Source organism: Phocoena sinus, chromosome 17 (assembly GCF_008692025.1).
Source record: "Phocoena sinus isolate mPhoSin1 chromosome 17, mPhoSin1.pri, whole genome shotgun sequence".
NCBI classification, from domain to species: Eukaryota; Metazoa; Chordata; class Mammalia; order Artiodactyla; family Phocoenidae; genus Phocoena; species Phocoena sinus.
Window position 1 is genome coordinate 20,170,015 of NC_045779.1, and position 26,627 is coordinate 20,196,641.

Here is a 26,627-nt window from a genome sequence, read left to right on the forward strand (position 1 = left end):
CGAAGTGATCAGTGAAGAAATCAAAGACGAAATAAAAAAATACCTAGAAACAAATGACAATGGAGACACGGTAACCCAAAACGTATAGGATACAGCAAAAGCAGTTCAAAGAGGGAAGGAAGTTTATAGCAATGCAATCCTACCTTAAGAAACACGAAACATCTCAAATAAACAACCTAACCTTGCACCTAAAACAATTAGAGAAAGAAGAACAAGAAAACGCCAAAGTTAGCAGAAGAAAAGAAAGCATAAACATCAGATCAGAAATAAATGAAAAAGAAAGAAGGAAACGATAACAAAGATCAATAAAACTAAAAGCTGGTTCTTTGAGAATATAAACAAAATTGATAAACCTTTAGCCAGACTCATCAAGAAAAAAAGGGAGAAGACTCAAATCAATAGAATTAGAAATGAAAAGGAGAAGTAACAACTGACACTGCAGAAATACAAAGGCTCATGAGAGATTACTACAAGCAACTCTATGCCAATAAAATGAACAACCTGGAAGAAATGAACAAATTCTTAGAAATGCACAACCTGCCAAGACTGAACAAGGAAGAAATAGAAAATATGAACAGACCAATCACAAGCACTGAAATTGAAACTGTGATTAAAAATCTTCCAACAAACAAAAGTCCAGGACCGGATGGCTTCACAGGCGAATTTTATCAAACGTTTAGATAGAGCTAACACTAAGCCTTCTCAAAATCTTACAAAATGTAGCAGAGGGAGGAACACTCCCAAACTCATTCTACGAGGCCACCATCAACCTGATACCAAAACCAGACAAAGATGTCACAAAGAAAGAAAACTAAAGGCCAATATCACTGATGACCATAGATGCAAAAATCCTCAACAAAATACTAGCAAACAGAATCCAACAGCACATTAAAAGGATCATACACCACGATCAAGTGTTTATTCCAGTAATGCAAGGATTCTTCAATATATGCAAATCAATCAACGTGATACATCATATTAACAAATTGAAGGAGAAAACCATATGATCATCTCAGTAGATGCAGAGAAAGCTTTCGACAAAATTCAACACCCATTTATGATAAAAACCCTGCAGAAAGTAGGCATAGAGGGAACTTTCCTCAACATAATAAAGGCCATATATGACAAACCCACAGCCAACATCGTCCTCAATGGTGAAAAACTGAAACCATTTCCACTAAGGTCAGGAACAAGACAAGGTTGCTCACTCTCACCACTATTATTCAATATAGTTTTGGAAGTTTTAGCCACAACAATCAGAGAAGAAAAGGAAATAAAAGGAATCCAAATCAGAAAAGAAGAAGTAAAACTGTCTCTGTTTGTAGATGACATGATACTCTACATAGAGAATCCCAAAGATGCTACAAGAATGCTACTAGAGTTAATCAATGAATATGGTAAAGCATCACGGTACAAAATTAATGAACAGAAATCTCTGGCATTCCTATACACTAATGATGAAAAATCTGAAAGTGAAATTAAGAAAACACTCCCATTTACCATTGCAACAAAAAGAATAAAATATCTAGGAATAAACCTACTTAAGGAGAACAAAGACCTGTATGCAGAAAATTATAAGACACTGATGAAAGAAATTAAAGATGATACAAATAGATGGAGAGATATACCATGTTCTTGGATTGGAAGAATCAACATTGTGAAAATGACTCTACTACTCAAAGCAATCTACAGATTCAATACAATCCCTATGAAACTACCACTGGCATTTTTCACAGAACTAGAATAAAAAATTTCACAATTTGTATGGAAACACAAAAGACTCTGAATAGCCAAAGCAATCTTGAGAAAAAAAGTGGAGCTGGAGGATTCAGGCTCCCTGACTTCAGACTATACTACAAAGCTGCAGTAATCAAGACAGTATGGAACTGGCCCAAAACCAGAAATATAGATCAATGGAATAGGATAGAAAGCCCAGAAATAAACCCACGCACATATGGTCACCTTATCTTTGATAAAGGAGGCAGGAATATACAGTGAAGAGAAGATAGCCTCTTCAATAAGTAGTGCTGGGGAAACTGGGCAGGTACATGTAAAAGTATGTGATTAGAACACTCCCTAACACCATACACAAAAATAAGCTCAAAATGGATTAAAGATTAAATGTAAGGCCAGAAACTATCAAACTCTTAGAGGAAAACATAGGCAGAACACTCTATGACAGCAAGATCCTTTTTGACCCACCACCTAGAGAAATGGAAATAAAAACATAAACAAATGGGGCCTAATGAAACTTCAAAGCTTTTGCACAACAAAGGAAACCATAAAGAAGACGAAAAGACAACCCTCAGAATGGGAGAAAATATTTGCAAATGAAGCAACTGACGAAGGATTAATCTCCAAAATTTACAAGCAGCTCATGCAGCTCAATAACAAAAAAACAAACAACCCAATCATAAAATGGGCAGAAGACCTAAATAGACATTTCTCCAAAGAAGATATACAGATTGCCAACAAACACATGAAAGAATGCTCAACCTCATTAATCATTAGAGAAATGCAAATCAAAGCTACAATGAGATATCATCTCACACAGGTCAGAATGGCCATGATCAAAAAATCTAGAAACAATAAATGCTGGACAAGGTGTGGGGAAAAGGGAACACTCTTGCACTGCTGGTGGGAATGTAAATTGATACAGCCACTATGTAGAACAGTATGGAGGTTCCTTGAAAAACTACAAATAGAACCACCATACCACTCAGCAATCCCACTACTGGACATATACCCTGAGAAAACCATAATTCAAAAAGGGTCTTGTACCAAAATGTTCATTTCAGCTCTATTTACAATAGCCAGACATGGAAGCAACCTAAGTGTCCGTCATCAGATGAATGGATAAAGAAGATATGGCACATATATAGAATGGAATATTACTCAGCCATAAAAAGAAACGAAATTGAGTTATTTTTAGTGAGGTGGATGGACCTAGAGTCTGTCATATAGAGTGAAATAAGTCAGAAAGAGATAAACAAATACTATATGCTAACACATATATATGAAATCTAAAAAAATAAAAATATAATAATGGTCATGAATAAGCTAGGGGCAAGATGGTAATAAAGACACAGACCTACTAGAGACTGGACTTCAGGATATGGGGAGGGGGAAGGGTAAGCTGTGACAAAGCGAGAGAGTGGCATGGACATATATACACTGCCAAACATAAAATAGCTAGTGGGAAGCAGCCGCATAGCACAGGGAGATCTGCTCAGTACTTTGTGACCACCTAGAGGGGTGGGATAGGGAGGGTGGGAGGGAGGGAGACACAAGAAGGAAGAGATATGGGAACATATGTATAACTGATTCATTTTGTTATAAAGCAGAAATTAATACACCATTGTAAAACAATTATACTCCAATAAAGATGTTAAAAAAAAAAAAAGGTACCATGAACTTCTGCACCACTCATCTGGGTGGACCAACTGAGATAACAGTTACGAAAGTGTTTTCCAATGTGGAAAATTCTCTTCCCACTTGCAGAAATGATTACAATAAAATGTTACTCACTGGTGACAAAAAAATAAATAAATTTGTCTCTTTTTTTTCACTGCTGTATCTTGAATTTGTAGAAAAATATTTGCTGCAGAGAAAGTGTGCTCAATACGTATTGCCAAATGCATGTATGTAGGAATGAATGAATAGTAGGATTAACATTAATGAGAAAGTTAATATGAATTTTTTTGCAAACTATATGTAATATTTCATAAATGTGAAACTTTGTTATTATCTTCATGATTATTATTAGCTAGGTAACAATGAAGTTAACTATAGGGTAAATTGACAAATATTCAATGTTGTTCCAAGACAAAATAAAAAGGTAAAATATTGTGACTTTTGTAACACATATACATTGCTGTGAGAAAAATTATAACTGTGAAAGCTTTAAACTGTAGGTGTTTCTTTGGTGGTTGTTTTTTAAACAGCTGCTTCAATTAAATAGCTTCAGGTAAAGGTATTCTGAGGAAGAATCCTAGAAAATAGTAAAATAATATAGTTACAGAATAAAACAAACCATCTTTAAATCAAGGTAGCCTGATGGTGTTAATAAGGGACACTTTTATTAGCATGCCAGGGTTCTGAGAAGCAACCTCAAACCAATCTTCCAGCAATAATGTTTTGTCACTCTTCCCAGTATTTATTTTCTACAATCCTGCTTCATTTTTCCTCTATTTGTTTGCTCATTCCCTAAGTTTTGAATGTCATTCCACAGCCATAGCCTTACTGCCTCCATTAGTTAAAACTGGAAAGGCTCACATTAATTAGCACCCCTGGTGTTATCCCAAGACTCTTTCCTACCTCTCAGTCTGTATCCTGTGCTGCTTTCCTGGTACCCAAACCCCATCACCACCTTCCTGGTTTCACTTTTGTTCTGTTCAATGTGACCCCTTGTGCACTCTTAAATTGGTGGCAATTGTATAACCTTGGCATTATCGTCATGCTAAACACTACAGAGTTTGTCCCATAGTAAAATTATTTGCACATTTATGCCCTGTGTTGGGATATCATCACATAGATTACTTTGTATTTTCCCCTCAAATTATTTATTGCACTAATTTTATTGTTTTAACCATAAAATGTTTTTAAAACTCTATTTTACATTTTGTACATTTATTGGTGTGAGAATTGGCAATTTTACAGTTCTGTTTCAATGCATGATTATTTTTGTAACCAAAATAAATGTTAGATTGTAAAAGACACTGTAACGGGAACCAAGAGAAAGGAGGTCATTTACCTCTCTTACATCTCTGGTTCTTCTCATGTGAACCAGGATTTAGATTAACTGATCAAGAGGTATTTCGGTTCTAACGTTCAATGATCCCACGTGTGCTGGTCCTTCCCTAGGGAAGCTTCTATACAGGACAGAATACGTCCAGGCTAAACTGATGTGACATTTCAGTATTGTTCTCTCTGCCTTGTCATAGAAGTCTCTTCATTCTCTGTTTATGGAAATATGGTTAATTGACCCCCTCTCTCCCAAACTATGGAATAAGTGGAGCTAATAGCACATGAGATCGTTTAAGCAGATAATTTTTTTAAACTTTTACTTTTTCTATCTTAAAATTTTACATATATATGCCATATATATAAAAAACGATCACATCAAACTCCTGATTTTATACATGTTAACATTTAGGTTGAGGCTAAATTTATTTAAGGTCAAAAAGTGAGTAAATCCAAGGAAAATTGTTGAATAAATATGCTGCCGAGTCCAAGCTTGTACTACTTGTCTTACAGCAGGACAATAAATTGAGAGAACAGTTGTTGGGGCAATGAATAGTGACTTTATTTGGAAAGCCAGCAGACAGAGAAGATGGTGGACTAGTGTCCCGAAGAACCATCTTGCCCAGGGTTTGGACACTAATTTTTTTTTCATAGAACAAAACGGGAAAGGTAAGGAGGTAAAATAAAAAGGCAGTAAGTTGTTGCAAATATTTCCTGGCTCAGGTCAGACTTTGGAGCGGATGTGTTAATTTCTTCTTTCCTGCAGCCATTCACAGGTGGGCCTGGTCATGATGTTTCCTGTGAGCTGAACAAAGGTATTTTAACTTAATGCTCAAGCATGGGAGGCAGGGCTCCTGGAAATGGGCCATTATGTATACCTTAAGCTATAGGAAACATCCCTTTATTGATTAACTTGTAGCAAAAGCCATAGAACACAAAGGTTAAAGTAAAAGAAATACATCCAATATGGAGTCAGATTTGTTCTTTCCTATTACAAATTCATTTTATGTACTTAATCCCAGTGATATTTGTATATGGCAAAAACTATGAAAAATCTGCAGACATAGAAACTTTGGCTACATCAGTCCTAAAAGACCTAAGCAGATCCTAACCTGCTAGCTTTTTGTAATTTTGTACTTTCTCCTATATTCCTCCAATGCTGCTTTCCAAGATTTCAGAGTCTACCTTTGCTCTTTTGCATACTCAAATCTTTCACCAGGACACAGAAGAGTGTGTTGATGATATTTATTTTGCCTATTTGTATGTTGGAATTTATCGTTATTAAAATCCCTGCTAGCTTTGCTTCATTGGAGAATATTATATACATAGCCCCTTCAACACTAATGGGTTTTCTACCCTACTGAATTTTACTGTGACTTTGTCCCATCTCTAAAAATTGATCTGACAACATAGGCAACACCACCACACAGGAACTGACAGTCAGTGACAGTTACTGGGAGGAAGAAGGGGCAATGGAATGTAACACTAAATAAAAATCTTTTTCAGAAATGCATCTGCAAGGCTACAAAAGGCTTCATTGTTTTAGGAAGCATCACTTCATTAATAGATTGGGGGTTTGAAGCTGAATTCAGCAATCTTTTGAAAAATTCAAGTTCTCTTCATTAAATTATTTGTATCTGAATTTTAAGAGATTTTTTTAAGGGCCATTTCACCGCGAATTTTGTGGATAGGGTAACTGAAATTCATTATCTTCTCAGCTCTATTCCCAGACTAACTTTAATCAAAGGGAGTTTTATACTGAAGACATACAATTTCTATTTAATTAGACGGTCTAGGGCATATAGATGAGCTAATATTTCTAGAGGCATCTCTAAGGCTTTTTACAAGGGCCATTGTGTTTTACAGTGTCACAGAAAAAAAGGAAGTTAAATCATGATTTTTACTAGGGCTGTAGGGAAAAAAAAAAAAGCAATTGCCTTGCATTGTAAACAGGGTTATTCAAACCCCTTCTGCCCTAAGCAAAAAGTATAACGGCAGCTTTTAATCAGGTTATTACCTAAAGGTTCAGCATAGTCTCAGTTTTTAGAGGATGGCAATCTAACGCACTGTACAGGTAAATTAAAGAATAATATGTAGATGCTCAAGGAGCGTTATTAAGCAAAAGAACAAATCTGATTTCAGGTGGCTAAAGACAGTTGAGCAATTTGGTTGAGTTTCCCAATTTTTACATATTCATGTTACCTATTTATGGTTCTCTGTTTTAGGTCATCGTAATAGTGAAAGATACAGATGATACTAAATCGATATTGAATACAGTTTGATTAACGAGGCTCTCTGCATTCCCTCGTTTTTACAACATCCTTCAAACAGCTTCCTGGACTTTCTTAAAGGGGATACTCATAAAACCAGTAATACACATTAGTGTTTTATGTAAATGGTACTCGTTCTACAACCTATCTTGATGTTTTAATCCAACTGTTACACTGATCATAATCATTTTTGAATTCTCTCTGACTTCTAAAGTTATGAGAATAAATCAAAGTGTTTATGTATGGGAGACCAATTGAGTCTTTTCAGATTTCATTTAAATTGGCCTCAAGCATATTTCCTTTTATTTTTATTTTTCTTTCTTTATATCTGACCTACAGAGGCAATTTTGTTTCTATTTGATGGGAGAGCAAGTACAATATCTTTGATACTATAGTAGTCTCTGATGTATTGTTATGCTCAGGTTTGTCTTAATTTTACTACAGATAAACTCTTACTCTTTTAGCCTAATAGTCTTGTTAAATTTAACCTTCAAAAAAATGATGAAATCTTTGCTAAGCAAAGAAAATTGGCTTTTTTCTTATTTAATACTAACAGTAAATATGGAAGAAAACTCAATATGTTGTATTAGCCAATAAATCAATTCTAATTTCTTGAGCACTTAGTATGTGTCAATAACCATGCTATAAGAAACATATACAATATTTCTAGCTGTTAACCAGCTGCTTTTTAGTTTCAGACATAGCAGTAAAACATAATTAGATAAATTGACAATATTCTGAAACAATTTATTACTGAAAATTTAATTACCTGGACAAAAGTGATATAGGCTTTGAAATTAAGAATACAATAAAAACAGATGGAGGCAACTTACATAGGGAGAGGAATGATACAAGAAAAGTGAAGGAGGAAGGAAGAGGAATAGAGGTTTTTTCCCATAGTGAAGGGAGCATCTCAAATGCTAAACTGACAACCACATCACTAAAAATGAATGTAAACTCCTTAGCCACATGCCGGAACAACTGTGGAACCACTGAGGTAGTCATTACTGGAATTTGAGTTTGCTTCCACTTGATGGTGCTATTTTATTATCCAAGATTTACTAACTAAAATTAATTGATTACATTTAGAAATAAACATTCCGAAGTTAATTTTCTTGTTTCACAAATAAAGTAAATATTAACACTAATGTATTGGCAAACCATCAGAATACTTAAAACTATAAAAATAATGTAACAAAAGAGATATCAGTTAAGTATGAACAGATGAGATATAAAATATAGACCTAATTACATCTGTTATGTCAATATTCAGTTGTTCCCAAAAGAGACCTATAACATATTGCATATTTTGTTATAAAAATTTGTTTCCTATCATTTTTCCCCCTTAAATCCAGTAACATCATTATTGCATTCCTTCTAGAAAAGCAGAGTTCAAACCACTGATTTGGCTGTCATCAGTTTCATTCAAGTTATCATCTTAAATGACAAATAATCTTTATTTCACTTTCATTTATATTTTTACTTCTGTTTGTCTTGTATTCAAAGTATGCATGTTCATATTTGAAGATCTGGAAAACACAAAGGAATATAAAGCACCAAAAAAATCAAAATTTATTCATTGATTCACTTCTCAAATATTTACCCAACCCTTTACCCAGCACTGGCAACTCAACAGCAATTCAGATGCCATAGCTGACCTCAGGTCACCAGCAGTAGAGCAGAGGGGGCAAACATGCAAGCTGGCATTTCAAAGCAGAGTGATATGGACACTGCAGGAGCACAGAAAGCCGTTTAAGCTGGGCATAAAGGAGGCAACATACAAACTGAATCTTAGCAGTTTTGCTCCTTTTTTCTTCTTTCCTTTTTTGGTTAAGGAAGGAGGGAGTCAAATAACTGTTTTGACTGAAAGCCAGATGAGAGGAAATATTTAGGTAGGGGATTGGAGCCCAGGGTTTGAAACACTTGTGAAGGGGTTGGGCTTGAGTAGGCATAGAGGCAGACCCCTCATTCTTGGAGACTGATAATCAAACTCTTTTGATGTGGGAGAAGGCAAGTTGAAAATGATGGAGATAAATATTGGATAGTGACTCCTAGAGAAGAGTAATGAAGATTTGAAGTAGTCATTGGAAGAAATAGGGGAGTTTGTTGATCAAGAATTACTACAAAGGATTATACTGGAAGCTGAGATTCTAATTGAGACTCTAAAAGATGAGTTTGCAGTGAACCTGATCACCATTGTTTTTGTGTTTTATTAGAAGCATTGACTTAAAAAAAAGATACATAGTTGGCATGTAAAACCTAGTAGCATTTACTATTATCATAGTAGTATTAATTCATTTTTGGCTTTAACAAGTTAATCCAAAACTATGAAAAACCAAGAGGGTGGAAAATTTACTTTTCTCAATTATAAATTGGAATGGAGTCTAAGAGTTTACTGTCTACCTTATTTTTAAGAACTCTAGAATTACATGAGTTAAGATATACCCTTTCAGGGAATTTTCTCCTTAATATAATATTTCTTCATCACCCTAACTTCCAAGAATGTTAATAATAAAAATGTCTTTCATCCTCAACTCTGCATCTTCAAAACCTACCCATCTATCAAGTCTAAGTTTAGATCTTACCTTCTACATGAAGCATTCCTTATGTCTTTACTTAAAGCTTGAAATCCCATTTCAGACAAAATAACTCCTCCTCATGTAAAAATTCAGTATTTTATTATATTTAGTCAGTTTCAAGGTAGAAGATTGTATTGAGGTTAGTAGTGAATAGACCTAATTTCCTCTACTATCTATAAGCACACTTAGGATTAAATGCTAGTCTGTCCAGCTTTATACCATTCAGTGCAAACCATGTACACAGCAAGGGCCACTAAATCAATCAAGACTTTAAAAACATTGTGAACTGAGCAAATTGAGTAATTACTTGTTTTTATTCCTAAAAATTCTGGGGCTGAGGGTAAGAGACCAAATAGAAATCTGGGTTTTAAGGGAGGAGTTCAATCAAAGTGTAGAGAAAGGTATATTCTATGAAATGCAGTATCAATTTCCAACCACCAGCACGTTGAAAATTGTAGTTGTCAATGTAGTGCACTACTTTTAAGTTTTGAGAAGGATTAATATTATTCTAATGTATAGGAAGTACATACTACAAAAAATGTTTATTAGCTCATTTCCATTTAAAAATGCAGAATATTAGGGCCCTCAGAGGACAAGTTAAAATCTATCCTAAGCCTACTATAAGCTTCCTCTTGGCACTAAACTTGTTTATGTAATATCAAATTGAACTGTACTTTTTTTATTCTTGTTCATATGTCTAGAAATAATCTGAAATTTCATATAAAACTGGGTCAGTCAGTTCTGATCCATTCATTTCCAATTGATTGATTTTTCCTTGATAGCTTCATTGTAATGAGAGATGTACTTTATATCAAATGTGAATATTTGGTCTGACAAATGCACTTTAATTTCTAAAATGAGAAAGGGCTATAAAGGAAATTTCCAATAGCTTTATCAGAAAAAAAGAAAACTTAATGGATTTCAACCATAGCTTGTCAAAAAAACCCCTAGAAAACAAAAATCTGAATATAAACACTGAATTTCATGTACTACAATAGAAAAAAATTTTTTTTTCCGTTTTATCTTTTCAATAGTATCTCTGGATTGTAATTTTACCCCAGTACCGTAGAATCTTTGTCTTTATGTTTCTACCTGCTTTCCACAACTGGAGCCAATACTTCTAACTTGTCAGTCATATATGCTAGACTAGAACAAGCAAACTGTGGAAAAGAAAACACAGGGATATTTCGAATAATCACCATGGCGTATTGGGAGAATTGTTTGGGTGAATTGACACAGCATTCACCAGTTCTGTTTATACTATTTGCCTGCTGATTTTGTTACTGTAGTTCTTTTTGTTTAATATACAGAAACAAGCTTAGGCACCTGGCAGAGATTCTCGAAATAAAGCAAGCTTCCAACTACAGACAAGCAATTTGTTTGCATTTTCTTAATTCAAATAAAAATTTATTTTCTCCAGTTTTTCAAAGCATATGGCACAGCATGCTCAATTTCTACAAAATTCCATCCAAATAGTGTTGCAGTAGCAATGTTGGTTTTTCAAGCAAGGTTGCTCTGAGAAGAAGAAAAGAAACAGCATTCTTTTTCTTGAAAACACAAGCATCTCCCAGGCCACCCAGGTGGGTCTGGCTTTAGTTTCCAGAGGAGCAGCAGCATAACCTAGTGGAAAGACCCCGGACAAGAGCCCGCAGATTCAAATTCTCAAGTCAGATCTTCAGACTGCTAATCACTCATTCAGGTTGTCTCTCTAGTACAGGGTGAGCCAACTAACTGGTGTAATCAGCTCACTGAGAGAAAATAGAAATTGCTTTTTGCTGTTAGGAATTGTGTATGTCGAACAGAGCTTTAAAAAAAAAAATCTGGTCAACATAGTCAAATGAAATTATAAAGGTAATCATATTCTAAACATTTGTTTCTAACCTCAGAAACATAATATTGTCAAACTATCTGTGAAACTTAAAACTGTGGATAAAAGTGAATACAGATTTAAATGAAATTTGTCATAATATCTTGTGTAATATATATGACTTCTTTGATATTTTATTTTTTAACTATTTTCAAACATTATATGTGTATGTATGTGTGTGTAATATATTATATGTAATCATAGGTCAACATTAATCCACACAGTACATTTTCTCAACTTTAAACCTCCTAATTTTATTAGGTTATTAGTTAGGAATATATTTTAAATGTGTCACAGGCATTAGAGCTTTTAGTAAATAATTTAATTTTATGTGATCTAGAAATTCATTCACATAAATTATTGCAAAATATTCATCTGCATTAGGTAGTCCAGAAAAAATATATAACAAGAGGGAAAAAATATATTTTCTACAACATTTTTTAAAAACCAGGAATAGATTTAGAAAGTTTATCTTTAATTGTATGCTATTACAATTATTTATAAATGTATGACTAAAATATAAGGGCACTGGAGACTGAAAATGAAATTGTGTTGCAGTTCCAAATCTTAAATCCTATCTATATATATTGAGAAAAATAAATAGCAACATTAGCAATCATGAATATTCTATATTTAATCTATGAAGCCAATTGAGATATATTGGATATCTCATTTCCAGATGAAGAATTTAGGAGCAAAACGTGTTACAGTATCAGCTGACAAATACAGCATGAATAGAAAAGGTACCTTTCAAATTACAGCAATCACCCCTGCCATTTTTATCCCTTTCTGGCTGGATCTTTAGTCAGTGGTTCATAATTTCACTGGGATTAATTTGCCAGCATTCTGAAGACACTTATCTTATTTTCTGGAATTCAGAAAGGGATCAGCCTCCACACAATCTATTTCACTTATCTTTCAGAACAGCAGCACATGATGAAAGGAGATTCATGTTGAATGAATATATTTGTCATTGTCCGTGGTGCCTAGATTATATGAATATGACCTAGATGATTTTTCTTTCTGAACACAATGGGACATACTTATGCATAAATAAATCCTATGCAGTTTAAGAACTATCCTTCTTACTAATTCCCATTTTAGTCATAATTGATATCCTCACCTTAATCATAAATTATTTGCTCTTATAAGAATATTTTCTTGATTATAAAATAGAAAGTCTAGTTTCATACAAGCATTTTTCTAATAAGCCATTAAATTATCTATTTGAATTCATTTATTTTTGAACCCAGATTATAATTACAAACTGCCTTGCTCATTTGGAGTCTATTTAGATGTCAAAATTAGTGTTATTATATATATATATATTATAATTTATATGATAGAGAACTAAAGGTAAGATAAATATTTCTAAATATTTATATCCTTCTTTTTATATATATGAACCTGGTTTCATTGGTTTTTCTTCATTTTCTAAATGAAAAGGAAAAGAGCAAGTGAGACAAGCAGACTCAATAAAATATAAAACAGTGCTAAACTTGGGAAATCTTGATAGATGCAACTTCTCAGGAGTGACAATATAGGGGACACATTTCACTTTTAAACTTTTTTCCATTAGTTTTTTGACAGGAGTACACTAGTTCAGATTTAATGAGATTCTAGTGTAAAAACTTCAGGGCTAAATAAAAGAAACAAATCAAAAGGACCGAATGATTGCCATTTAATGTGAGAGAATGAAAGTGCAAACAATCATTGTATGACATCTAGCTGTGCTAGTCACTGCAGAATGACAGGTAGAACAATTCAAAGTTACTGATCTAAAGACGGAATAACGGCTTATATGTTTGAAGTGCTTAGAAGATAAAGAAATAAAACAGACTCTGAGATGAGACATGGTTAAACCTTTTAAATTCCATGCCCTATTGTCAGTATCATTTGAATGGTTTTGTACACATTTTTTTCTGAAATAATGTGATTGAGGGAATTAATTTTAGAGCTTATTTTATGGTTTTATGCTTTGGGCTTCAGAGATTTTTTTAAGCTAAATGAGAATATCACATATAATACGCTTGCATAATCAAAAATACATTTTGCTGATTTGCTAGTCTGCATTGTAAGAACTCACATTTGTGGTTATATTTGTAGGTAAACTTAATGCCATCTGAGTTCTGCTCTGATTTAAAAGAAGCCTGATTATTTTCACACTTAAAAATAGTTTCAATTTCATACTGTCCTTTTACTTATTTTTTTTTATTATTTTAGAAGAAAAAATCACCAATTCTTTCTTTCAATAAGCCTTTTTATCAGTGAAATAACCCATTCTAGTTACTGCTGGAAACAATAATCTGTAATTGCTGCTTTCAGTCCTAATTTGGCCTGTCCTTACTTTTTCATCTCAATCTAATCTAAACCTATTTGAGCAAATAAAATGATATTTACCTCATCCTCTGTTACAAGCTTTCAAGATTACAGGCTTCAGGAAAAATCAATACAAAATACCATCTTAGCAGTGGGTTTGTGCTCAGTAAGAATGCTAACTTTTCTCCCCAGTATTTCTGACTCTCAGCTATCCTGGAGTGAAAGCAGAACTCATACCATTAAGAACAGAAAAAAAATTTTAAAAAGAAAGAAAAACAAAACCACTTTAGTGATGCACTTGGTGCTGCATTAGTGGCAACTTTCAGCTTACAAGCCAAAGTGGAGTGTGTGGTCAAGCTCCCAACCTTTAACTCCTGTTTCTGCATGACGCATCTTACAGAGTTCACAAAAAGGAGGTTCTTGACCTCGCGGAAGATTTTTTTCAGACTCAAATACCATCTTCATTTATTATTTATTTGCTTCAAGCAGTTGGGACTTGAGGTATCATCATACCTGACTGGTTGATTTAAGGAAGTGGCCACCTCTCTGTGGGAGAATCTCATGAGAATAAAATCCTATTACTTTCCAAAAAGATTACTTCATTTACTTCCCAGAATAAGCTTTTGATGAAAACATTAGAATGTTGAGTTTGTAAACAACCAAGAATTCTCAAAAGTATTGCCCTTTTTTTGATGTTTCAAATGGAAGCTTATTTTGCTTTTTTTTTTGGCGGGGGTGGGGAGCATGTGGGTTTTTTAAACTTAGAACTTAGTGAACACAGATAAGTTAGCTCTTGTAAGCAGACCTTGCTGGAATATTGGATTGTGGCACATGCATGTTCTTTAGTGGTCTAAAGGATAGGACTCCTTCTACCTTTTCAAACTTCTGGTGGAATTTTTCTCTTGCATCTATCAACATCCCTTGATTTTTGAGTAGACTCTGATTTGAAGGTCTATGTCAGAAGATTAATTTGTCTCTATAGGGTATTAAGATGCATGATTAGAATGTTTTTTTTTTTTTAATCAAGCTGTAGACAAAAATTTTTGAAATATTTTTTTTTCAAAAAAAAAAATCCTTTTTCCCCATCCCTTATTCCACTAAAGAAGTAGAAGAAAATGTCTGGCAAATAATTTTTCCCTAAGCATTATAATAGAATGGTAAACACTATAGAATTCTCAATAAATTTTTGAATTAGGAACATGTGCTATTTCTTCCATGTTTAATTGGTATTGCTTTTAAGAGTATCATATTGGACACAATTTAAAAAACTACTTTAAAAAGCTAGTAGTAAGAATACTATTCATTTTCGTAATACAAATTCCACTGTAACAAAGACCATTATATAACTGCTCTTGATTCAGCAGTATTTGATTTTAGAAAACACATTTTTCAAGATACTTTTTATTGAGAGTTATTCTTTCTATAAAGATGATTTTAAAGCTCCAAATGGTATAATTATATAATGTCGTTAGATTTTATGACTCTCTTATAAATTGATATTTATTGTTATCCAAAAAAATTGATTAAACACCATTTTCTGATGATATTTTATATTAAGAGAAACATGTTTTCAGTGATAACCTCAGGTTAAATTTTTTTCAGACTTAAATTCTTACACAGTTAGTTTCAGGAACATTCAGTTCAGCAAAATAATAATGCAGTAAAGCAAAATAATTTTGATTATCCATTGGTTCTTGCTGAAATGCAATTTTACATCTGCATTTATTACCTAATTACTGGGTAAATACATTAAAGCATTTTCAAGATTCTCCAATATCAATTCCTATATTATCACTTAATCATATCTGAAAATGTTCATTATGTAAAATCATATGCAAAATGGTGGATAAGCATACAATATACCCATTTTGAAAATTCTAAAACTAAAACATGGAAATTTTAAAACCTATTGGGCTGGCCGAAAAGTTTGTTTGGGTTTTTCCATAAGATGTTACATACATAAAGGCAGAGCAAATGTTCTGGGTTTTTAATTTATTGTCAACCATTATATTCATCATTATAGCAATCCAATATCAAGCAGAATATAAAGATATATACACATTTTCTATTTTATTCTATTGGGTGTATACATAGCATAATCTCTTATCTAGATGCACTAAAACAGTCTTAAAGTAATATAAATCTAAACACAGAATAGTAATTTCTGTGATTCTTTCTGAAATCTTGATTTTATTTGACAAATTTCTTCTATGCATTATTTGAAACAATTAATAAAAATGGTTAAATCACATGAACTTTTTCTTTTAGTAAAACATTTATGCTGCTGCAAGTAATACATAAGGATTTTTCACATAATATAGTTTAAGTCAAGCATTACTTTTGAGGGCCTTCATTTCTAAAGTTAGTTGATCACCATATCACCTAGGCTTGAAAGTAGCTTTATATATTAAGGAAAATAATTATCATTTGAAAGACATTTTAGTTCTTCTGCATTTACTCTGTGCCATGTTTTTGTTGTTTTCTTCAAATGTGGAAAGCAGACAAGAACTTAATACAATCTAATTTTTAATTTCCTTTTTTTAATAAAAGGAAATGATAATTTCCTTTTCTTTCATGTGTTTTGATGGAAAAGCACATAAATAATATGTATAGACATATATGCATATGTACATATATATTGTACACACATATGGATGCAGACACACTGCACATGATCAGAGTTCAGTGGAACGTGTCCTAGGTTTAGCCACTGCAGTGTGTAAATAATCACCATTTGGTGAGTACATGACTATCACACATTATTTAATAGATGACACTGAAAGTTAGGTAGTGGCTGTTTACATAATGTTAACCATCTTTGGACCATTGTAAATTAAAGCTTAGAATTTCTACTGCATGGGATATTAAACTCTTAATATCTATTAGAATTTAATTTTTGTACACAACTAAATTTTTAATAACTGACTGCATTTTGGAATATTTATTTCCTTAGTAAGAGAAAATATTCTTTTTAAGAATTTTATCTTAAAGAGTTAACCCCAAGAAGAGATTTAAGACTATTTTTTAAACATGATTATCATGGCTTTGTGTACTAACTAAATTAATAGTCATTCCTTAATATTCATTCCCTATTCACATTTCCTTGACTGTCTCAAACATTTTTTTCTTATAAATGGTTGGTTCAAATAAGTACTCATCATCCACTTGCAGCATTCAGCTAATTTAATTTTTTTCCAGTTTTATTGAGAAATAATTGATATACAGCATTTATATGTTTAAGGTGTACTAGCTGATATATTTCTAAAGGAGCTTTTATTCTATAGGTCTTCTTTTTTTCTCTTTTTTAAATTTTTCCCTTTTTTTTTTTTCTTTGTAAGAACTGAGTCATTTGACTTGTGAAATGTTCAACTGTTTCTTTGTGGCATTGTTTAACTTGTTCTTTTATTTTCACTATTTGAATGGGTTAGATTAAGGTGCAATTACTTAAAGAAAGCACAATTTGTAAGTTGTGTTACATCCTTCATATTGCATCACAACATGAAGTATACAGCGTTAGTTCATCTCGTTTTGTGTCAGTGAGTTATTAATACAAAAATATTACCAAATATTTTTTTGTGAACAAGAAAGTCATGAAATCTCAGTGGTACACAATGAGAAGCATTTATTCTCATGGATCTCTGAGTCAACTGTGCTCCAGCTAATCAGCCATAAGGAAAGTTGTTATATATAAAACTCTGATATCTGTGAAAACTCAGCTTCAAATGACTCTCATCTAACCAGGAATATCAGGCTTAATTCTCCTCAACAGAATTGAAAAGTCACAGGAGGATGTGGGGAAATCCACTAAATTTCTTAAAGCCTAGGTTTGGAACTGGTATAGTATTTCCACAAATATGCCATTGATCAGAGCAAGTCATATGACCAAGCCAAGTCAAACTTGACAATAAAAGTAGATACAAAGAGGGTTAAAGAATTGGGACCATTCAATCTACCAAACACATCCAGTGATGCTAAGATGGATCATTAGGTTTGTAGTGTTGGGCCTATTCATCTAATAAAAATTTGTCCTTAAGATTTTTATTCCATGGATTTAGCATCCATGAATGATTGTTATCTAGGTATATTTTTAAATTGTTTTTATTTTTCAGAGGTTGCAAAATGCTAAATTTCTATTTTATCATTCCTTCTGTGTTTAGCAACTAGAATTTTTTTTTTTAATTTCCCTCATTGTTAGGGATTGAATATTTATGCCTCAACAATATTCATATGTTGAATCCCTAACCACCAATGTGATGGTATTTGTATATGGGGTCTTTGGGAGGTAATTCGGGTTAGATGAAGCCATGAGGGTGGGACCCTCATGATATTAGTGCCCTTATCAGAAGAGAGCAGAGTTGATCTCTTTCTCCCCACTGAGGAAAGGCCATGTGAGGCCACAGCAAGGCTCCCGTCCGCAAGCTGGGAAGAGAGTTCTCACCAGAAACCAAATTATCCAGCTCTTTGATCATGGTTTTCCTAGCCTCTAGACTGTGATATATAAACTTCTGTTATTTTAGTCACACAGTCTATGATATTAGCAGACTACTATACTCATCAACAATTTCATTACCCTTTGCTTGCATGCAAGAAAAGCAAAATAAATGCTTGATAATTTCCTTGTACTTATCGATTTTCAGAATAATTAGCTGATATTCTAGTAACATACACAGTGAGCAATGTTATTTTTAAATCTAGTATTTTTAAGTTCTCATTTTTTACATATATTTGGTGTTTCAATTTATTGCATTCATTAAAAAAATACTGTTTCAGGTTAGGCTATATAAACTCACTAAACTACCCATTTCTTTGCTGTGAACCCATGAATATTTGATATTTTTTCTTCCTTTTCGAAAAGTAAAATATCTCAATTTCATCCTGTATATTTCCTACCTTATATCTGGAACTAGCCATTTGTCAAGGATTTCTGATTCCTTTAATTGGGAAATAGTGTTTAGAGACCACAGTCTGACTGTTAAAGCCAGGAAATACATTTTTAAGAAAAAAAAGAAAACACAAGTTGTTCTCAATTACAAAGTAAAGATTAGGAAGATTTTGTTTCTTAGATTCATAAGCAAATAACCTTTTTACTTACATACTTAGATAATGCTACTACTATCCTTAATATGACATGAAATTATGCTTATCTTTTCAGTGATTTATTGAGACTTTCTTACTGGTGTGTGTGTGTGTGTGTGTGTGTGTGACTAATGGTAAAACTAACTAAAATTACTAATCTGGATTATAGTTGATGTCTATGGCCATGGTGATCCATGAAGTAATCAAATTCATTACATAAACATCATTAAATCATAGAAATTTTGAGTTGGAAATCACCTAAGAGAACATATAGTTTAATAATAAAATTAAAATATGCAGGGAAGAGAAGTATGAGATATATAGGGAGCAGAATCAGAGAACATACGAATCAAAATTCAGTGTGGGGATGGGAGAAGAATTGACTACACAGGGTCATGAGGGAAGTTTTGAGAGTGATAAAAATGTTCTATGTGTTGATTGAGGTGATGGTTACATGGGTGTGTGCTTTTATGACCTCATCATGTACATTTTAAATGAGTTAATATTACAGTATGAAAATTATATCTCGATAAAGTTGATTTCAAAAACTCCTATGGAGAGTTCAGTCAAAATTTTTATACCAAACATTATCTGCTCAGACCTGGTAGATTCCGAGCAGGGATCTACAAGCAATTCTTCTGAGAAGCAGTTACCTCATTCTGCAGATGACATAAGTGGAAAAAGGGGAAATTGAGTGACCATCGGCATAAAGGCAGAAGCTAACCAGGACGAGGATGAGTTTCCTGATTCCAGTTCAGTGCTTTGCCTACAATGACAACAAATTGAGCTCACTGGTCTCTGTGTCTATAATTGGAGTCTTTTAATGTTTGAGCCTTTTAATAATACAATTGTTCAAAAACTATTGTGAAGAGCAAGAAGCCAATCTGGAACTGTTGTCAAAGTTAACTGTTTTTTAAATCTATTTTTAGGGGAATCCATGGCTAATATATCTTGTAAGCATATTTTTATTCCTAGATAGTTGTAGAGTAAGAAGTTCCAAGTATGAACTATTTTCATGCATTTGGAAACATTATGCTGGATTTGTCAGGAAGGGAAATACTTTCAAAAGCTATTAAACTGTTTTGCCTAAAGTAAATGGATTTAGAGAAGATTGTTAAATGGAGAGGAGATGAGATGATAAATGAAATGCTTATGTGAGAATTGTGAATCAGTTTGAGATAAATACAAAATAGTAAATGTATAAGCAGAGCATCACTGTACTTGACATTTATACAAATATGACTTTAAAATAAGGATATTGAGAAGTTGAAGAAAAACACGAATTCCTTGACAACGGAAACAATAAAATAGTGGAATCATTTACATTTATTTAACTGCTATTCATATTTAACATTATTCTATTACTAACAAATTAAGTGAATTACGTCAACAGAGAAAAGGCTTGTTCAAATGTTAGTCCCTCTTGTTAAGTTCTTTACATGCTGAGGGTCAGGTGCCTTCAGTTCATCTTAACTGTCACTAGGTGGCACTCTGGCACCCGTGGGAGCATAAACCAACCACCTGCTTCCATTGGTTGGTGGAATTGGGAAATATCAACCACTCCCCCTAACAAATTGCACATTTTTTTTTTTTTCAAAATATAACCATGGAGGGCTTCCCTGGTGGCGCAGTGGTTAAGAATCTGCCTGCCAATTCAGGGGACACAGGCTCGAGCCCTGGTCCAGGAAGATCCCATATGCCGTGGAGCAACTAAGCCCGTGAGCCACAACTACTGAAGCCCGCGTGCCTAGGGCCTGTGCTCTGCAACAAGAGGAGCAACTGCAATGAGAAGCCCGCTCACCGCAGCGAAGAGTAGCCCACACTCGCCGCAACTAGAGAAAGCCCGCAACAAAGACCCAATGCAGCCAAAAATAAATAAATAAATAAATTTATATTAAAAAATATATATCTATATATATAACCATGGAAATAGCTAATGACTTCAAGTTCTCTTGAATCCTCTCTTCAAAGTTCTTTACAATTTTTCCTCGTGGTACTTACTGAATATATTCTTAACCTGGGACTCAGCTTTGGTTAGGGATAAAGTCTGGCTACATTCTTAGGTATGAAGTAGTTGCCACTCTGTTAAAGTGTCTCAAACAGACCAAGGCTTCTACCAAACTTGTTCTACAATAGTTAGTTCTTAATAATATCAACAACAAAAATATTATCCATGGAAAATTTCTAGGGACAATCCTAAGTATATGCATGCCCAAATCTAAAAGAAGCACTTATATTCTAGCCCAATCTTTAAAATATATTCTGAAATTCTCTCAGTAAAATATCCCTGATAATATCTGTTAATACAACTATTTTTTCTTTATTTTATTACTTTGAGCATCAATCTTTCTGGATTTCATGATTCCAAACTCTGTTTAAAAAAAATCTCGTCTTAGTAGCCTATTGCATCAAGATATCAGCATTTTTCACCTAATTAAATAACAATTTAAATTTTACCATTTATACTGATTAAAGGTTTATGTTAAAAGAATCTTATCTCTTTGGCACTTCTCTAAATCTGTTACAAATTAAATTATGTAACTCAAAATATGGGAACTTCTGTTGTCTCCAAAAACCCATGACATTTCTTTTCACCTTTCAGGGAAAGTAGGACAGGGATCAGTCTGGTAAGTGTAACTTGTGTTTTGTATAGTCTTTTATATATATCTGGAACTCACGTGTTAAATATGAAAAGGATAATTTAATCAACACACTATGATTAAAGTCAACAAAATCTACCAAAACTAAAGGTGTTTTATACTCTTTGAAAACCATTCTACTTGGTAATAAGGAATTCTACTATATTTCTCAAATGCAAAACATAGGCAATGACAGAAGATACCATTTGCCCCACAGTGCCTCTCATTAGTGGGTTATCAGAGCAAGCATTTTCACAAGAAAATTGTTTAAACTAAAGAAGGCTAACTGTTTAGTTCACATACACTTGGAATTCTATGCATAACTGCCTAAAGAGTATTCCAAGTAAACATTTCAACTGGAAAAAATTGACTTGACAACTTTGTTACTTAGTAAATTATTCAAATCAAGTTTCTGATTTGGTATGTAGGAATTACCTCAACAATATCTCATCTAAGGTTATGATTACATTGTCATTGAAAAGAAATGAGCAATTTGGCTTCATTCTTGACTCTTGGAATAGTAGGACAAAACTTTTGGGGGGATACATTTATATATCTCTATACATTGTCTGTAAATTTACCACATTAAAAAAATGGTTACCTCTAAAGTTGTGACTTTAAATATGCCATTCTCACTACCTTATTTTAGCAATAATCACTTCTTTAGTTTTCTTCCACATAAAGTATCTAGTGAATACAGAATTCTGCTTTGATTTTGCTTTTTGGCTTTGTTTTTTTACTTTTCAATAAAGAAGACTGAAAGTAACTCTCTATAGTACTATATAGCTAAAGCACATCTAAATGAAAGGATGGAAAAAGAATCACTAAGACTTTCCTGGGAAATTTCTTAAGAATGATAGACATGAAAGAACTAAAGGTAACAGATGTTTCATACAAGGCAATATAAAGCCCAGATGTTTGGCACATTCACGTAGTGGTAACTGGGCAAGTGAGAGTCATATTTTCCTTTTTCCAATAATCATTATGCTTTCCCTATTTAAAAAAATCTTTTTAAATAAGCAATGTTGGTGAGAGAAAGAAAAACATCAACACAACAACAAACTAATTTACTGTCTGTCATAGTTTTTGACAATTGTGTGGTGAATTCCAGAGAAAACAGATATTTATACAAAGGAATATATATTAAAAAAAAAAAAGCATTACTGAAACTGAGATAACATAAAAGGAAAAAAATTTTTCCTGCAGTTATTATTTTAGACATGTTGGGAGTAGGCTAGCACAGTTAATGGTTCTGTAGAATGTGTTCATTTCTGTATACCCAGATTGGAGAAAACAAGTTTTGGAATCATCTAAAAATATTGTATGTTTCTCAGGAGTGGAATAATAAAAGCCTTAGTCAATGAATAAAAGGATGTATATAAATAAGTTCTCTTATAAGGCAAAAATTCTGTCTGGTTGCCTTATCATATGTTCAACTGATGTAAAAGAAACAGAGTTTGAGAAACAGCTTTAAGTATTCAGAATATTTCACTTTAAATTCTCTAGAAAATTTGTACTTATACAATTTTCAAATTATCCACTGTTGAATTAGGATAAAAATACAACAGCATTTAAATTTCCCATCCTACTCTGTCCAGAAAGTCATTTTTTAAAAAAATAATTCTCAAGAGATTATTGAATATATTTCATATGTAACCCTTGATTTTAAAACAACTATTCTTCATGGTTAAAATGAAAGAAAAGAGCCATTCAATATAATATTTTGTGCACTAAAAAAAAATACACTTATTTAAATAGAACCAATATGAGGTTTTGAAATAGAATATTATTTTCTTTATGGGAGGAAAATAAAATTTTTACTTTTATAGACTATGTATCCCAGGATGATATCAAAGTATTTTCACATAGAAAAACTAGCTGCTATTACATATGAATTTTCAAAGCTTGCCAGAGCTTTGGAAGGAATGATGAAAATTACTATTGCACGACCTTCAGGTTTTCTTTGTTTCATAAAGGGCTAGGATAGCATTTTTGTCATTTTTCTTTCAGCTCTGGTCTTTCATCATAAATATCAAAGCATGCAATTATGCCTTCTCATATCCTACCATATTCTGTCTATTTTTCTATCCATGGTGATGGTGTTTTCTCTCTTTTTCACAAGACTTTTATTTTGTTTACTGAAACTCTGAAAAAACTCAATGTGTTGACTAAAATAAAATGAATGTTATACTGATAAAATATTATTAAAACAATAATAATATTTTTATCAAAGTCTACATCAGAAGCTGAGAGATTGCTCTACTATTGCTGAGTAGATTGCTGAATGTCATATGTACCGTATTCATATTAGAATGATTTGACCTACAGGTGGGATATTATTATTAATGTTTATTATGAGAAATAGGCTTGAATGCAGTCTTGAATTTTCCTATTTTCACTTTATTTCTCATATTGAATTTGCTTTCTAAATGAGTCTTACTTATCCCATCTTAATATATATTCCAGGTATTTTACCCTAAATTTTCCCAAGATTTATTTATTATACTTATCTTAAATTAGAAATATCCTAAATAGGTCAGTGTGATAAATTGGCAATAACTTTCTATTTACTTCTTAGAAACTATAAATTAAAATAACATACAAGATAGATTAAGGCAAGGGATACAATAATAGTTCTGTATACAGTATGTCCTGTCTCCTGAAAAGTTATAAGCCAGGTGAGTATATACATTTGGATTTATTTCTATATTTGTTTCCATTAATATTAAAGAGTACATTTATAAAAAGATAAGTTGTCCCTTAGTATAATAGAAATCATACTTAAACATCTGATTATTCGCCTAAAGGATGAATAATTGATAATTGGGCACCGGAGCCAGACAGACCTGAGTTGAAATCCCTATTTCTTTTCTTATAAATGAACATCTTTTGCCAAGTTATTTAACCTAAAAATGGACACAGTAATGATAGTTATCACCTGATAAAGACATTGGAAGTTTTCAGTGAGAATATGCTTGTGAAAATTTGGGCCCATTGCCAGGCAAGTAATGAGTTAAATGCATTATTACTATTAGCTATTATTACTTTGTTGATTTTGTCACTTTGTTACAGTTTGTGCATGTGAGAAAATTCTGATATATAATCATGTGCAAGGGGTACATTTAATAAAGAAGGATGATTGTCCCTTCTTTGCTCAGTAAGAAAGCTGGCTTTGGAAAGCTGAACTGTGACGAGAGAACAGGCTGCTGCTTTGATTTAAGGTAGGGAGATCCTGCAAACAAGGATGAGAAAGACAAGTGCAGAAAGATCAAACAACACTTACCACAAAAATGAAATAGCTACAGATTAATAAAAGCAATGAGAAAGTGTGCTGAGCTTGGTAAAAACTGAACAACATTCAAACACATGAAATAAGGGAAACATCACAGTCATGTTGGAGTTTGAGAATAGCTAGAAGAAAAATGTCAGATTTTCTTACAGTGGCTATGAACAATCTGTTATTGCCAAGTTAGGGCATTTAAATGACATTTCATATTGCACAAGATGCCCAAAGATATGATTTGCATGAGAGGAAAACTGGGTTTAGAATCCGGGTTTGCATTCAAGTTCACCTTTCACTTTACCAACAAAGTCTGTTTCAACAAATCAGTAACCTCTCTGATCTTGTTTCATTGTAAAACTGATGATATCAAGGGATGTGTTGAGGAGAGAGTGAGCCATTGTCAAGAGGAAAGGAAGAGAGTGAGACAGGGTCAAGAAAAGGCATTACAAGGATAGCACACAAAGAGGGGCCCATGGCAGTAATTTGTAAGAGTAAAGAACCCAAGACACCCAACATGCCCATCATTGGAGGAATATTAAATTAGAGAGTTTCATATCCATACTATTAAATATTATGTGTCCATTGAAAACAGCTAGTCATAGCTGCAGTTTCCAAAGTGAAGTGTTTGTGTTGGAAGAACAGAGCAAGATGTAGGAGTGCATCTATAAAAAGACCCCAATTTTGTTTATTAAGAAAACATTATGGAAGTATACATAGCAATATATTTATAACATCTAAATCTGGGGATTGGAAAAGGAAGAAAATGTGGGAGGTAGGAGAAAACTTTCACCTTTTTTTCCTAACATACTTCTATATTTTAAAATTTTTAATGAAAATAATAAAGCACTGTATAACTGCAAGTTATTTACATGGACTTTGACATTATCTATATATAGTTATATCTGTATTTGTATCGCAAGCTTTCAAAAAGCTGGCATGTAATTAAAATGTCAGAACTAAAAAAGCTGCTAAATATTACTAAATCAATTAACAACTAAATATTATAAATTACCAATTATATGGGCAAAGATTAATATGATTGGTAATGCTCAGTGCTGAAGAATATAAATATAAACCTAGATAGAGGTCAGTCTGCCAATATGTATCAAAAGTTAAAAAGGGCATACCATTTTCTTCAGTAATTCACTCATAGAACTTTATCCCGTGGAAGTGAATCATACAGTTCACTGTGTGTATAAGGATTTACTGTAAATTTTTTTCTAATTTGGAGAAAATCTGCATTTTCTGCTGCAGGGGATTTTGTATAAGTTATGTATATTCTGTACAACTGAATACTTTGTAGTAATTAAAAATAATATGCTAATTCTCTGTGCATTAATAAAGAAACATGCCCACAATAATTTTGGTGTGAAAAAATCTGGTTACAAATGAAATTTAAGGTATAATAACTTGCTGTTATGTTTGTGTTTTGGATGCAAAGATTTACATGAATGACCAAACTGTTAACAGTGATTATCTCTGGCATGTGAGATTCTGGGGATGGGGGCAAGTGGAGAGGGAGTGGTTAACTTTCTATTATTTGCAGGCTTTTTGAAATGAGGTGCATATTATTTTCTAATTTCAAAACAATAAAATAAATCAATTTTGGAGGAACAAAAAATGAAGTAATATGTTTTCTTCATGGAAACATAAAACAATAGAGAAATTAATCATCTGAGATGAATGTGTCTGTTGTCCAACTAAAGAGTAGATGGCAGTGTGACAGTTGGAATGAGAGAAAACAGAGACCAAGATCCCAGAGAATGGGAAAGGCAGTCTCAAAACATTGGAATAAGATCAGGCTTTAGTGGTGCAAAGACTAAGCACACAGATATATGAGTTTAAATGTAA